Source organism: Spermophilus citellus, assembly GCF_964194105.1.
Source record: "Spermophilus citellus genome assembly, chromosome: 16".
In the NCBI taxonomy this organism is placed as follows: domain Eukaryota; kingdom Metazoa; phylum Chordata; class Mammalia; order Rodentia; family Sciuridae; genus Spermophilus; species Spermophilus citellus.
Window position 1 is genome coordinate 60,287,302 of NC_138196.1, and position 16,602 is coordinate 60,303,903.

A 16,602-nucleotide genomic window follows, 5' to 3' on the forward strand; every position below is an offset into this window, starting at 1 on the left:
TGCAAACATGTAATATTCTTCTTGGATACTGCACTTCTTTTAAGTCTCCTAAGAGACTTTTTCTTTCCAAGTGGCTTTTGCTCAGAATTTATTCCTCTCTTACTAATTAAATATTAGCATTTATTAAGGATAAGTACAAGAGCAGGGTCCTGTTTGAAGTAACTGATGATAATTTGTGATTTTCAGATATGGTGACCTAACAGTAAGAGATCTCTGGGACAAAAGGAATCTATCTACCCAACATGAAGGTGTTTGGGAAAAGCTCATAAGATCTCCTTTTCCTTTGCTTTGTGATTGGGACACAGGTACTCAACAGAAGAATAATGAAAAAGGCAATTTCAGTCATGTTCAGGAGAAAGTAAGAGAGCAAGAGTTTGATAAGTCTGGTGACTTCTCACGTCAAACAAAATTAATACAGACTAATGATAAAGAAAATTAACTTATAAGCTGAACACAGAGAATTTAAGGTTTTCACAGAGACTCAGCTAGTGGATATAATTAGACTATGGTAAGGTAGAGGCATTTATTAAAAAGAATAGGGTCAGGAATCTTGTCCATCAGTTTCCTATTATACACCCAATTCCTAGCACTATAACTGATGTATAATAGTAGTAATAAATAGGTTTTTTTGTTTATTTTTATGGGGGTTTAAGGATTGAACCTAGTGCCTCACACATGCTAGGCAAGCGCTTTTCCATTAAGCTCCAGCTCCAGTCCAGTAATAAATATTTTAAATTAATGAATTAATAAATGATCTCTCTTAGAAGCTGTCATGTAATCATTGGCAATATATTTTTTTTCTCATTTGATTTTTATTTGTATTTTAATTTGATTTTTTATGCTTTCATTCTATGATGCTTCTAAGACATAATTAAAAAGTCATACAAATGTAAACATTAAATGTGTTGGAGGACCAGAGGCAATAGAAGTGAGGAAATTCAACTTGCATATGTAAAAGACAATGCGTATTTTTTGCATTTTGGGGCATGGACAGGAGTAAAAGTATCAGGAGTTAAGAGACGTTAGCCATCATCAAGATGATACAGGTTAAAGTAGATCAAATATTTCATAAAATATGCCTCCCTCCGCATACACAAGAGCCAATGAATGGGCATTACATATTTGTGAGAGGTCACTTCAAAACTCAAAGTTTTTAAAAAATGCATTTTTACTTTTTTGTCTCTGTTTTTGCTGTTCACCTATGAGAACACGTAGCGGAAAGAAGAAAGTGAGAGAGAGAGAAAGCTGGGCAGCTAAGCAAGGGACAGATCATAATAGAAATACCCTTTCTAAGAAACTTAAAATTCATTCTTAGACAATATCTTAGGAAATATCTCTTAGAAAATGTATTAATAACATGAGTGATATGTTGCAATATTGTTTTGGAAACATCACTAGCTGCAGAGAGACATAATTAGGAGGTTGGATATTAAACCTGGGCAAGATTGTTGATCACAGGACTGCTAAAAGAATTTAGGTACCTTTTTCACAGTATCTAAAAGTGAAAATAATAGGCCAAAGATGCGAAGATTGTTATAATATTCACCTTGCTATTGTTTCTGAATGTTCTAATAGAATGTTACATAGAAATAAAATCTATTTGATGAGACTACTAGTTTATTTAGATTATGATTAGTCTTACATTTAATATAAATTTCAATATCTTCTGAACATTAATTTTTCCATGGGAATAAAAGCTGAAATACCTGAAATATAATGGAATGATCATTGTTAGCAGGGAGGATTAGCATTAGCTATGAGTTTGTGGTGCATGACCAGACCTTCTTTAGACCAATGACTGACCAATCAAGAAACTGAATGTGGGACTGTACATTGATTTGTTACATGGTGGACTCTGAAGTTCTACCCTGCTCCCTTTTATAATCTACTAGTTAAAAGTTGGCAAGCATGCAAACCTGGCTCCCCAGATGTTCAGTCAGCTTTTCATCCCTGTGACCAAAATACCTGACAAACAACTTAGAGGAGGAAAGATTAATTTTGGTTCATGGTTTCTGTGCCTGAGGTGAGGGAGAACATCATGGCAGAAAGGCATGGTGGAGGAATGCTTCTGAGCTCATGACAACCAGGAAGCAGAAGTGGAGAGAGGGCCTGGGATAAGAAATAACCTTCCAGGACATGCCCCTGGTAACCTACCTTCAACTAGGCCCCATCTCCTACAGTTTCTGCTCATTTAAATTATTAATCCAATAGTTGATTGAAATTATTAATCCATCAAAGGGATTAATATTCTGATTAGATTAGAGCCCTCATGATCCAACCATTTCCTAAGACCCCTATACATGGCTGAGTTGGGCACCGAGCTTTCAATATATGCATCTTTGAGTGTTACATCATAACACCATATGAAGTATGAACCATGACACTAAACTTGGTAGAGATCTCTCTTTGAACTATTCTAACAATAGATCAGGGCATACACTCAGGTGGCTTAGGCAGGCACTGGGGAGGAATGTTGGCCATTACCAATATTCCTGCACTCATTTTATCATTTGCACAATTTATTTGTTAATCTAGTTTATCATACTTTTTTACCTAGTTTTGAACTCAGGGTCTGAACATCAGATTTTTTAAAAATGAGGTAACATATACCCCCTACTAGTAAATTAACTTTCAATTAACAGTTTATTATTTAAGAATATAATTGATATTCAAAAAGTTACTTTTTAGACAGTACCATATTTTCTTATCTTGTAATATAGACACATGTATGTCTATATTTACCTTTAAATATTTATGTTCAGAATTACATGATATCAGATATTTAGTTTGCCTGTTGTGAATAGTGAGGGGTACAAAATGTTGTATAGTAAAAATTTAAAATGCATAAATTACCTTTATTGGATCACAAATTAAATTTGCAGACAATGCATCATTAAAAAAGAAATTTACCCTAGATATTTTTCTTTCTTTCTTTTCTTCTTCTTCTTTATTATGGTGCTAGGGATTGAACCCAAGGCCTTGAACATCTAGGCAAGCACTCTTCTTACTCAGCCATATCCCAGTCTTTTCTCCTTCATATTCCTCAAGATTAATAACAGTACAGGACTAAATTTTGAACTTTCTTTTCTCATTCTTATTTGATCTAGCAATTCCTAAACCCCACAAAATGCAATAGTCACTTGAATATCCCCAACAAATTATCTCTCTTTCCTGCATTTGTAATGCATAGCATCTAAGACATCTTATGTAGAAGGAGTTCCTGTGTTCTTCCTGTGGAAGGATTCTGGAAAGCACATCTGTCTAATTGGCAGCACAAATCTGATACACTTCCTTCATATAATGCTTGTACTATTTTATGCAACATTCGCAGTCTAAAGATAGATTCCTTTTTAAAACCACTTTTGAGCATTTCATGTAATTTCTCTGTCTTAATCAGGTGAAAGCTTTTTCTTAGAAGTGTATGTGTCAAACTCAGCACTATCATATTATAATTAAATACTAATGCAAAATCCAATAGCAGTTAACATAGAAAATCTTTAACCTTCAAGAAAAATATGAAGTATATTGTTGATTTTAGTTGAAATTTCAAATTTTTTTTGTGTTTTTATCTTAATGTTTTAAAAAGATTAAATGCAAAATATTAGCAGTTTTGGAAATTGCTAAACTAAATGATCTATGTCTTAAACTCCTGAAAAAAAAATGTAATACCCACTTCAGCCTCTTAAGCAGAGGACTTGCTACTCCTGTATCTTGATCTGTGATCTGAGATATTGAAGACTCTTATTTTATAGAGTTTATAGTTTTCCCCACCAAAGGAAACCTGGAAGATTTTGGATCTTCTAGAGTGAAACATCCCTTCCATGTTAACATTATAGCTCTGAATTCATGGGTGGCAAGCCTATGTCTTCTGAACACATTTAAGTAAATTAACTGTTATGTGGAACACACAAAATAGATTTTAAAAATTACAAAACTAAAATGTATAGTTGCCCAACGACTGAAGCTATGATTAAACCCACATACTCAAAATGACAGCATGCGGTAATTATGGAGTTGATTTTATAAAAAATCTACTGTAAAAAAAAATAAAATGTGAAAATTATGCTCTCTGAGAAAATATGCTTTCTAAAGTATGTTTACTTTGAAACTGGTAAGACTGCATAATGAATTTATAAAGAATTTCTTGAGGTTTTAAGGGTGAAACAGCCAAGTCAGTGTTTCTGAGTTTGGCAAAGGCTTGCTGTATGTAGCACAAGCACATTTTCTTTGGCCAGGTTACAAGCATATTCATGTATAGAGAAATCATCTTCCTGTCCCCCACAGGAGTGTTACCTCCCCACAACATATGTAGCTCTGTTCTGCCAAAAAGGGGGCAGATTTTGAATCTTGGCTTTCAAGAGAGCTGTTCCATCTGTAGCTTATGATCTTTTCTATAAATTTTCTAACTTCTCTTAAAAGAATAGTGTGCATCTTCAGGAGAAAAGATGTGATTGCTGAATATTTAAATAATTCTGATAGATTTTATTTCAAGAACCCGATAGACTCATTAATAATAGAAAAGAAAGAGTAGCAGTCTTGTCTTTTACTGTGTATCCTTTTCACGCTCTGAAAGGCAGTGGCTGAAAGCCAAGGGGATTGGCTCATTAACTGCCGAGAAGGTTCTGATTAGAGGGGAAGGCTCAGAGGTAAAGGGTGAGTGGAGGCCCTGATATACTAACACTCTGCCAGGACCCATGAGGTGAGATAGCATGTGTCAGTGAGAGATATGTTCCGGCATTATAAATCTCTTTAACTTATAAATTGATATATTAAAGCCATCAGGTACAATGGAGTTTGAAAAAAATATGCAAAATTAAACCAGTGGCCCAAACTCAACTAATTAGTATAAATTGAAATTGTTTTACTTAGAATCACTCATATAATTTGGATTAACATCTTTTCAGATTTTTAAATTTTGAACTCATGTAGAGGCTGATTTTACAGCTCATTGTTTTCCAAACAACATTTGACCTGGTGTTCTTCAGAATCATTATGTTTTTTTTTTTTTTTTCATCTGTACAACTTAAGGGAAAAAATGAATGAAAACACTATCTCTAATTTCTAACATTTCAAAAAATTAAGCAAACTATTTTAGAACCCAAAGAATAACATTGACTTAATTATATATCACCATTTTACTTTAAGATAATTTTTTTTTTTTTTTTACTGTGAACAACTACTGATTTTAAAATCTATTCTGGGAGTGCTAGATTAAAAAATAAGCAGTCAAAAATGCATAGTAACACACTATATTAAGTGCTAAAAGGAAAATAAATTTAATATTCTTCAAAAAAAGACATTTGGACACCTAGTTTTGTTTGGGGGATTTGGAAGGTGGTTTGGAGAATTTAACATTGGGGAGAGGTCTCAAACATGAGTAGGAAATTGTTGAATGAAGAGTTTTTAGGTGAAGGTGGGGAATTAAAACAGTATTGGAGTAGGTTTTAGAACAGTGTGGTGCAGAGACAGTTCTGACAAAAGGCCAGAATTGTTGGGGCATAATGAGTGGAGAACACTAATAAGTTTGAGGAACAAGCCAGAGACTAGGTCATACAGAAACAGGTTGTATCAAGATGGAGATTTTATTTTAGCAATAGTGGAAAGCTTCCACAGGGTTTAGGGCAAGCAGTTGACACAATTTATTTAATTTTATTTTGTCAAGGAACCTTACATTTTATTAATCATAGTGCGGCAGAATTAAACAGTCTTCCTGCTGTCCAAACCAAATTAAGCATGGCAAACTCAAGGAGAAAATGCAAACTCCAATGTTATTACTTGGCTAGAGTCCTCCCCAACAAGATGGCATCTCACTAACACAGCAAGAGGAGTACCAGTGTTTGAGACTCACATCAGGGTATTTTGTCTTAAGATATTCCCTCTCGTCTTTTTGGTGGAGAATTAATTTGTGATGGTCAAGATGGCAGGGAACAGTCAAGGTAAAACATGATAGTGAGCAGGTCTAATGTAGTGGCAGTGTGAATAAAGCATAGAAGAATTCAATAGATTTTGTCCATGGAACCCAAATGAAATCAAGACGGATTTTATATACTCTTAATGAGGGAAAGAATATGCTAAGCATGGCTAGCAGGCTTTGAGATTGAGTCACTGAATGAATGGAGTTGGCATTTTATAGAAATTGGGAAAGCCAAAGAAGATAAATAATTCAGCCTTGGACATGCTGTATTTGTGATGTATTCAATACATCAAGTAGGTTCTTGTCTATCAATCTTGGGATTTACCTATATCCTTGATAGTCGGTGAATTTTATGCTTCACTAAAGATATGGAGGATAAATTTTACTGTTGGTATGGGAAGAATGAGTTTTGTATTAAAAAGATATATGTGTATGGGTGTGTACATATATACATAATATTTTTTAAGAAAAAAAATTTCTCAAATCCAATATTATTTTTTATTCTTAATCTGTATATGGGGAAGAAGCATATCACATAATATCTACATTTCTTATAAAAGCAAGCATCGTGTTGCTAAAATAATAGAAATTACTACCAACCAGCAACAAATAAATAATAAAAAGTTTCTATATCTATATAATGAAATATCACGAAGAGGAGAGAAGTACTTACACAAGCACAGATGAATCTTAAAGATTTTTCTAAGGGGAGAAATCAGACATAAGAGCATACATATCACATGATTCCTTGTACATGAAATGCATAGAATGGGAAAATTCACACAGACATGAGGTAGATGAATCATTGCCAGGTACTATGGGGAGACACAACATTTTGAATACAACAAATGTATTGAACTCTATGCTTCAAACTAATTAAAATGGTGAATTTGGGTTGTATTTTACCTCAGTGAAAAAGCGAAATTAATATTTTATTTGCTCTCGCACAGTAATTTAGGATTTTTAAAAATTGAAACCTTGTACTGAAGGAAAAATACAAATTCCAATTAAGTTATTTTCTTTGGATAAATAGAAATTTTACTTGGGGGAAAAATACTTGCCCATCTCCTGATAATAGAAGGAAGATCTGATTCTGTAAGAAATCAATGTAATTAAAGTTTATCATTAGAACATGTAGAATGTACTATTTTGAACTGTTAAGTAAAGAGCCTATTATTAAATAGTCTGGGTTTATTCTGCATCATTACATTTTATTCCCAAGGAAAAAAACTACTTTTAATGAGGCAACATTGCAAATGTCAGAAAATTTGACAGATCATTAAGTGGAAAGTGAAATTGATTTTCATCGATCATTAAGCAAGTTCAAGCTGTTTTAAAACCTCAAAATTTTAGTAAATTAGTCAAAATAATATGATTTTTAAAAATAGTATCTCTTGGGCTGGGAATATAGCTCAGTTGGTAGAGTGCTTGCCTTGCATTCACAAGGCCCTGGGTTCAATCCCCAGCACCACACTCGCACAACAAAAATAGTATATCATTAAAAGAGAAAATTCTTGGTGGAAATCACAGAAAAGAAACTGATTTAATATAAGTCAAGTGAGGTTTTGAAAGGTTACTTTTGAAAACACATTGGGAAATTTATATATCTCTCTAATAAATTTCAAAAATATTATAAAATGTACCTACATGCAGTAGCTTATTGATGAACATTTGTCAGCATGTATGCTCAGTAGATTTATTGAGATATAATTCACGCATAATATTCACCCAATAATGTTTAAAATCCAGTAGTTTTTAGTATGTAGGCAACATTGTGAAGCCATTACCAAAATCTAAATCTGGAACATTTTCATTCCACAGAAAGAAACCTCCCACCCACCAACAGTGACTAATCATTTACCCTCCCTTCTTCAGTAAGAGGCAACCACTGCTCAACCTTCTATCTCTGTACCTTGGCAACATCTATTTTAATGTGATAATCCATTTTTTCCTTATTTGTGGTGTTAGCATTTGAATTAAGGTCTATGATTCTTTGATAAAAAGGAAGTGACCATCTGAACTTGCCCTTGAGAGCATTTATTTGCGGCAAGTCTCAGGGATGCTCATATGTTCTTTTGGTTTTTTCCCACATGGAGTCCCTTCTCCATGATATTTTTTAATCTAAAAGGTTTTTTTTTTTTTCACAACGTTACTCACAAATAATATTTTATCTGTCTAGAAATGTAAAACTGTAGATTTGAATATATAAATCTTTATGATAATAGTAGTCCTATTTTCAGTGATTATTTAAGTCATATTTTAAATAATCTCACAAAGTCATAATGATTATAGCAAGAAATAAAAGAGTAACAAATTAGCACTGAATATAATGAATGTATACCTAGGCCTTCAATAGTTTATAGACCTATAGTAAATGCTAGTGCTAATCTAAATATTGAGAAACAAATGAAATTAAAATCAGTTTAAAAAAAGAAAAGGAGCAGAGTATGGGAAGTCAGAATGCAAATGCACAAAAATGAGACTATAATTTATCTAGGGGAGCTAATGGAGATGAAGGCTGAAGGTCTCCAGGTAGCCAAGAAAGAAAGGGAAGCCTGAGAAGAAAATGGAGGGAAAAAATCAATATTTTAGTGACTTAATTTAAGACTAAATGAATGAGTGAATAAAATACAACAAACAGACCCATGGACAATATAGTAATATAATAGCAATCATAGATTATTTTGGCTGGATTTATTTTGCAGTTGTTTACAATATTACAATGTTTATGCACTATTTTGAAGACTAAGTAAACTGGCATGAAATGTATCCTAGATGTCAAGTAAGCATAGGATGAATGAGGAACTTCAGAACACAGTAAGAGAAGATAATTATATTTGAAAAAACCGTAATCTTTTTCAGACATTAAAAGCTTATTTTTACTAGATGAGAAATTGTTTGTTATTTATATGTTCATAGACTAGAAATGGTAACTTAAATTAGACTATACAATTTTTATCTTTAATTTTTTCTGTGGTGGAAAATATGTTATTTGGATGAATTGCATTAGTTTAAAAATATTTTAAAATAGCATATAATGTGTTATTAATTATTAACTTATGTATTTCCAAATTATTATATTGTATTCCAAAATTTGAAATCTTTTGCCTATCTTATTATGGAAAAATAGATATTAATAATTGAATAGGTTTTATGAACCAATGCTTACCTTAAATATTGGTAAAAGTACACTGTTGCATTTTAATAGAAGTGAAGAACTAAATTATAGTGAAGTTAACTGTCATCTCATTTAACACATATATATTGAGATGATGTCTGCACCACTATTGGTTCAAATTTCAGTTCTGAGTAAGACTACTTGAGTTTTTAGCTCAGTGTAGGTCTCAAAGATTACCTTTGAAGTTTTTTTTTTCACAAACTGTTATGTGAATTTCTGTATCAGTAAATTCAGATAACAAAAGCACCTCCCTCAGAAGTTTGTACAATGATTAATCAAAGAATACATGGAAAGTCCTTATGACAAGACTTGGTGTTAAATAAGCTTTTAATGATTGTTAGCTGTTGTTCTTATGTTGTGGTCCCTCTGAGATTATCCGGATGTCTTTTGATCTTCTGTCACTGCAGCCTGCATTTCAGGCATGCCCAGATGGAACATTTCTTATTTTGAAAGTTCTGCATGTTCTTTTAAACTTCTAAGCAGAAAGATTGTCTGTCTGTCTATCCTCTCAAATTTCCTATGTGTTTAGATTTTTCTTGTTTATCAAACTTTTATCTATATATTTCTTATTCCCTTGCTACCTACCTACCTACCTACCTACATACATACCTATTTACCTGCATGTCTTTAGTGGCTGAATCACTATACTAGAGTCTAGTTTAAAAAATATTCCCATAGTTTTCAATACATTAAAATTATTTAACCTTTTTCCATCATTTTCAGGTAATTTATAATCTGAAGTTGCATTTAATCTTAAAGCTTCTGCTCCATGAACCTCAGAGTCTTTTAAGTATACTTTTGTGAAATAACGTAGGGTTGTATAATGGGAAGAGACATCATTGTTAAAAATAATCCTTAAGGCATGTTATCTTGCTGTCCCCTTATCCTTCTTCAATGACTTCTTCTAGATCTATACATGGTTCTTCATTTTAAGTGTCACAGCCTGTACTATAACAATCACCCTGTCATGGGGAATCACTTGGGAAGTGTCAAAAGTTTAAAAAATGTTCAAAGGACAATTTGATTTGAGAAGAAAGTGTTTTAGATTTAGATTGAAATAAAGCATACTTGTATTCTTTCTGGTACTATGCTAAAGAATAAATTTCTTTTTTATAAAGATGAAAATTTCTTTCTTCCTTTATTAAATATGATTTCTTGTATTCTAGAGATACTGAATTTTTTATTATAAAGTAATGTACAAGTATTGTAAAACATCAAAAACTGTATGGTATGCTATAAAACAGAAATTAATAGTCTGCATTTAGCTCTCTGCAAACTCCTGGGCTCATTTCTGAGATAATCATAATTACTGTATTCATATCTTTCTATATACATATTCAATTCAAATAGAAGTCATCACTTTAAATTCATCATCTGTTAGGAACTAAACTTTAGGTGGACATATGAGTTGCATAGACAGGATGCTAAGATAATTTTGAAATCCTTTTCAAAATCCAGAAAAAGACACTCAAAATACCCAGGAAAATTTATTTAGCAAGCTATCTTCAAAAGGGAGAAGAAGGATAGAGAAAGAGCATCATGCACTTGTTTAAAAAAGATACAATTTCTTATCAGCTTGATTTGTTATCTTTACTGCTAAATTTTCTTGAAGAATTATGTACATATAAATTAAATCATTATTTTGACTTCTTGTCATCTTATATTACTCTAACTTCTGCCTAATTTGGTTTCCATTTAACAAAGTTCCTTCTGTATAGGAATTCATCCTCATAAAGCAGATAATCCTTATGAAAAATTCATACATCTCCAACTATCAGATAACTGAACATTTTGTTTCCTACATTAACAGGCTGGCAAATTGGTGGTGGCTGTTCAGGGATGGCTCAGTTTTTGTCCACGTGTGTTTTTCTACAAGAATTCTAGTGCATACTCATGACTTGGTAGTAGTATTTCTGAGAGTGATAGACAACAGTCCACTCTATAAGCTAGCTTCAGAAATGTCATGTTATCAAACTTGTCCTTCTCTGTTGGTCACACAGAAAAGGGGCCTTGGCCCTCATGCATTAGACCTCATATGAGAAGATTACATCAGGGTGTATCACGAGGAGGCCATCATGAAGGCCGGCTACTTCACATCCTAGAGTGACCCTCCTTTGTGCTTTCCTAAGCCTTTCAGTTTTCCCATTTTCACCCCTTGCTATTTTGCAACTACTTCTTAAAAATAAATATTTTTTTAGCCCTAAAGTCATCTTTTGTGCTTGCAATCCCAAATTACTTTGAAACATTGATATTTTGTCAAAGGGGCATCTTATTTTGCTTACTCTTTTATTGTTAATCATTCCAGGTATTTTTCAATACCAATTCAGCAGCATATGACTGTTAAGAACTCAATGTATTATTTAATGTGTTTATTCCACTGTTTACAGACATTTCACATAATCATGCATCTAATTCTGAAGCTCTTTCTAGAGTACATGTTCAATTGCCTATTAGATAGCTATGATTTTATATTCCAGTGAATATGGAATATAAATTTATGTCTTTATGTCTGTCATTTTCTTTCCCTTCTTCTGGTTCCATGCCCTGTTATGTCAAACTCAGTGAATGGTTCCAACATATCATAGTCTCAAAAGCCAAATACTCAGCTACTTGAGATTCTTTTCTCTCCCTCATATACATCATGTAACTGGTTGCACTATTTCATGGAGTCCATCTTCTCAATACTGTTGAAGATTGCCATATCATCTCCTCTGCTTTCCTATGACCTTAATTCATATTTTTCCATCTCTTTATAGAGTTATGTCACCAATATGAATGTTCGCCATTATTTCCACCTCTCCATCAACAGTCCAATTTTCAGAATACTTCAAAATAATTACCCCCAAAATGCAATGTGAACATATTTCTCCCATGCTTAGAATCCTTTGGTAGCTTCTTGTTAGCCTGCCACACAACTCTCACTGTTCCTTCCTTAACTCTTTCCAGTCTTCTCACCACCATGTCCAATTACTATACTTTCCAGATCATGCTACATAGACCCTAACTCCCTGAATACTGTGAAATTCCCAACACTTCAGACCTTAGCTCCTGTGGTGACATAATGAACTTTGAAAATGTCTCTCTCCATTCTCTCTTTGACCCTAGTAAATACTAGCTTAGCTTTCAGGCTTAAGTCCCAAGATCACCTCTTCTACAAATACTTTCCTTAAAATAACTTTATAAGAAAAACCCACTCCCCTGATAGCAATCAAACCCTTCAATTTCAAAGGTATAGGGGTAGTTATGAGAGAGAGAGAGAGAGAGAGAGAGAGAGAGAGAGAGAGAGAGAAAGAGAGAGAGAGAGAATAACTTGTTTTTATTATATCTCCTGAGCTCATTGTAGTGATTGACGCACAGCAACTATCAAGTAAAATCCTTAAGGTTAGAAACAGAAAAGTATTTATATGACCTGGGTATATGAGTTTCCAGAATATTTGACTCATCTCTACGAGCACTATATAATTACCTACAAAACAAATCAGTTGTGTGGCAATGGCATTTTCAAGACAAACTATGTTAAGCTTTCAGAGAAGTAAATACTACTAAAGATTGAAAAACCCCTGTCAATACAATTTTGAAATAGAAACAAATTAATACTTTCTTTACCGCCAGATTGAACTTTGATGCTTAAGGAAAACTTAATTTATTTTTGATTATTTAATGTTATAGTGTTAGAAAATAAGTAAAGCCTTTACCATTATCCTGAATCTCAGTTCTCGAAAAAGATACTATTGATGTTATGGTTCCAGAGTTTCATTTCAGAACTGAAAAATCTGTTTCTTAAAATTTTAAGATAAATTGTATGGGTAGTCTTCCTGACTGCATTTAAAACCCCAGAATTTTGATTTTGTAGCATTCATGTAATTACAGAGAAGAATATAAGGCTTTAAATATGGCTAAGAACGCCACATTTTTTTTTCATTTAGAACATATTTCAGTACATTTATCATTCTGCCAACCAGAAACGCCATATTGTTTTCTACAGTATGATCACTCTCTTTTATTTCCCCATAACTACAACAGATTATATTTCTTTGTGTCATTATGTTAATACAAGACTGAAAACGTATTTGTGAAAAAATGTTGAATGCTATATTTTGTTCTTATAATGTTTAATATTCAAATTACACCAAAAATTATTTTTAAGATTTTTCTTTTTCTTGAGACACAATTGACAAATGCCACATTATTATTCAACTGCAGTTCTTATAGTGTTCTAGATGTAATTAGCAGTTGGTAGTAAAGGGGTTAGGATTCAAAGAACTCATTGAAATATGTGCTCTTAAATTACTTTGAGAAATGGTGAGTTGTGAAGTTTTTACCTGGCTGGTATTTTTGGATGTGATGAGGCATCATTATCAAGGGAAAGTCTGCCAATGGAATGCCAACAAGCTGGCACTGATACTTGGTGCAGAAGGAACAACATGGTCCAGTCTCTGGCAAAGAATAAGCCCTTGCCAAGTAGCAGATATTTTATATGAGTGACTTCATGAAGGGCAGGGTTTCCATAATATTTGACTTCTTTCAGAAATACAATATTTAGAAAAACTATATCTGAAATTTTTACACATGGTTGGTTAGAAAATAAAAACAAGAATTCTAGAAGACTATTTAGGAGGGTGTTAGTTTAAATATTCAAAGTTTTCTGCAAGAAAATAATATATAAAAATAATAAATAACATTATTATTATTATAATAATGTTAAAGAATAACATTTCCAGTGGAGTAGGATACTTGGGACCTTATACTTTCTACAGAGCTGGAGCAGTAACTCAACGGTATGGTGCTTGCCTAGTGTGGGGGGAGTCCTGGGTTCAACCCTAGCAATGGAAAAAATAAAAAAGGAGTTCACAAGAGTAAAAGCAAATTATTCCAGAGTTTATTAACTCAGTTAAAACTCTCTACTCATCAGCCATCCAGTTAATAAACCATTCCTATTTTCATTTATAAAACGTAATTATTGGGCTGGGGATGCAGTTCAGGTCCATTTCACTTTGATATTTTTCATTTGCAATCTGAAGTGAAAAGTATTTCTATACTCTATTCATATGTGAATTTTGGTAATCTGTGTTTTTAACTTTATAACTGTTTTCAAACCATTTTAAGCAGCTTTTTCATAGTAAATATAAAGCATCAATGGGTATTATATTTAGCATATGTAGTTATGTAGCTCATGTTAAAATCATTTCAAGAATAACTTAAGGAGCTGAATAGGGAGCATCTAATATTAATGATATTGAAAATCTGCAATTGTTCCGTATAGCATAATAGAGGAACAAGATGGCAAATCTAACTCTGAAAATGATTTAATTTCTGTGGGTTTTACATGTGTCCCATATGAGAATTGTAAACAGTAAGTTTCAGTTCATGGGAATGTTAGTGGAATTGATTAAATGATACTTGCTAAAACTGGAGAACATTCTGTCTTTAGTTGTCAGCACATTGTCAAGCGTGATGCTCTCCTTGCTAACCATTGGACTGATGGACAGCTCTCACTCTTCACAGATGGAGCCTTACCCAACACAGCCTCATGTAGTAAAGCTGTTTCTTTGCCTCACTGGCAAATTAAGTCCACAAGTCCTTTTTAAGAAAGGAAGTATTATAACCAACAGAGATGCTGCAGAGTATGGTTGATAAAACAAGAGGTCTTTGCCTATAGACTTTATCATATAAAAAGATGCATGAACAAATAGAGGGAGCTAGATGTAGTTGTTATTTTCCATCATTGTAATGTGTCAGAAGTGAATATTTGTAGTGACAGGAGCTTGAAACCAACCTTCACACTCTCAAGAATTTGTCCCTACCAGTCCCTTTCCTGAGTCCTATCCTTCAACTGCAGTCCTATTATTGCAGTCCTTCCTAGTTGGAGCAGAGTTCATGAGAGCACCAAGGCAGGCTCTCCATATTCTGGTGTAATTAGTAGACTAATTCTACTGGAGTCCAATTTAGGAGAATTCCCAATAGAGTAGCATGCACGTAGGCATAGACTGATCCATAAACTCACTGAAACCAGGGAACTGTTCAGTGCACTACAGACTAACAAGTTGATATTTTGTCCTTAGAGGAAATGGAAGGCCCGGCAGGACAACAGAGAAAGTCACAAAGGGGAGGATTTGACGATATTTAATATGTGACTTTTAAACCATTATTTTGAACTGGTTAGAAGATAGGAAGCTATGCAAGAAATGATGAGATGAATGATTCTGCTAAGCAAGAAACAACCTACATAAATGGTAATGGAATAGATAGAAAGCACATGTTAGAAAGTATGACTAGGTAGGACTGGCTAAATGTACTATGTGGAAACCTTGAAAGAAAGCGGGGAAAACAGGAATACTCTATAGAATTTAGCAACTGGATACTTCCTGGTGTCATGAAACAAGACTGGAATCTAGAATTTTTTAAATGACAGGAAAGAAGGGACTAATATCAATTTGACTCCTGTTATCTTTTCACAATACCCTCTAAGTTCAGAGAAAAATATATTATGCATTATTTCTAAGTTTAACCTATTCTACATTATATTCTTACTTTCCACTGAAACCAGGACCTTGGTCTCTCAATTTTACTATCTGAAGTGTTTCTAGATTTTACTTTGTCCCCTCCCCAGTAAGAATCATGTTCAGTTTTCCTGAACTGTAAGAAATAAACATATTGCTTCCTGTGACTGTTGGTCACCCTTTATTTATTATCCATGATATAACCCGTGTAAAATTATGTCACATCTCATTCCTCCATATGCATCTGTCTTACAGTTTGCACAAAACAGAAACAACCTGTGTCCTTCACTAAATGAATAAATAAAATACTCATATGTATATGTAATATTATTCATTCTTGATAAAGAAAGAAATTTGCCATGCTCATGGGTAGAATTGGAAAACATTATAAGTGAAACAAGCCAAGCACAGGAAGACTAACACGGCATCAATTATATGTGTAATTAAAGCAATGGAGCTCGCAGAAGCAGAGTATAATGGTGGTCACAAAGGCTAGGGGGGGTGGAAGGAAATGGAAAGGTGATGGTCAATGGGTATAAAATTTCATTTAGACAGGAGGAATACATTTTGCTTTCTATTTCTACTGCCCCGTGTGGTGAATATAGTTAAAAATTGAGGATTATACAGTTTGAAATTTCTGAGAGTAAATTTCAAATGTTCTCACCACACATATATTTAATATTTGAGGTAATGCATATGTTAACTAGCTTCATGTAGATTCAACATCATATTCGTAAATCATAACATGACTTTGCAAACCTATGAAGGTATTCAGTGGTAAATTGATGATTTATGGTTTACAAAGTAAAGTAAAATAAATTTTAAAATAAATAAAAAACAGATAATGTAGAAAAATTATTAAATTACTGAATGAGGGAGTATAAAGTATAGGAACACTGTACATATAGTGGTACAGACTATAAATACCTCTAATAGATTTAAAATATATTAAGTTTTATATTTACTTTTAAAGCATCTAGCATGTAACTTTAAAACATTTAGTAGCCTAT

At 33.1% G+C, this 16,602-nt stretch overlaps 1 protein-coding gene across 5 annotated transcripts in view; it reads left to right on the plus strand.

The window, feature by feature from the left end:
• Positions 1-16,602, plus strand: part of GPM6A (glycoprotein M6A) — a 325,059-nt gene that overhangs the window by 214,480 nt on the left and 93,977 nt on the right. The window contains exon 1 of one of the 5 annotated variants that reach the window (XM_081269581.1): positions 15,305-15,325. The exons of the other annotated variants lie outside the window; for them this stretch is intronic. The gene's annotated coding sequence lies outside the window, so the exon portion shown is untranslated. Of the gene's footprint in view, positions 1-15,304; positions 15,326-16,602 lie in introns of those variants that run through there. 5 annotated transcript variants of the gene reach the window in all.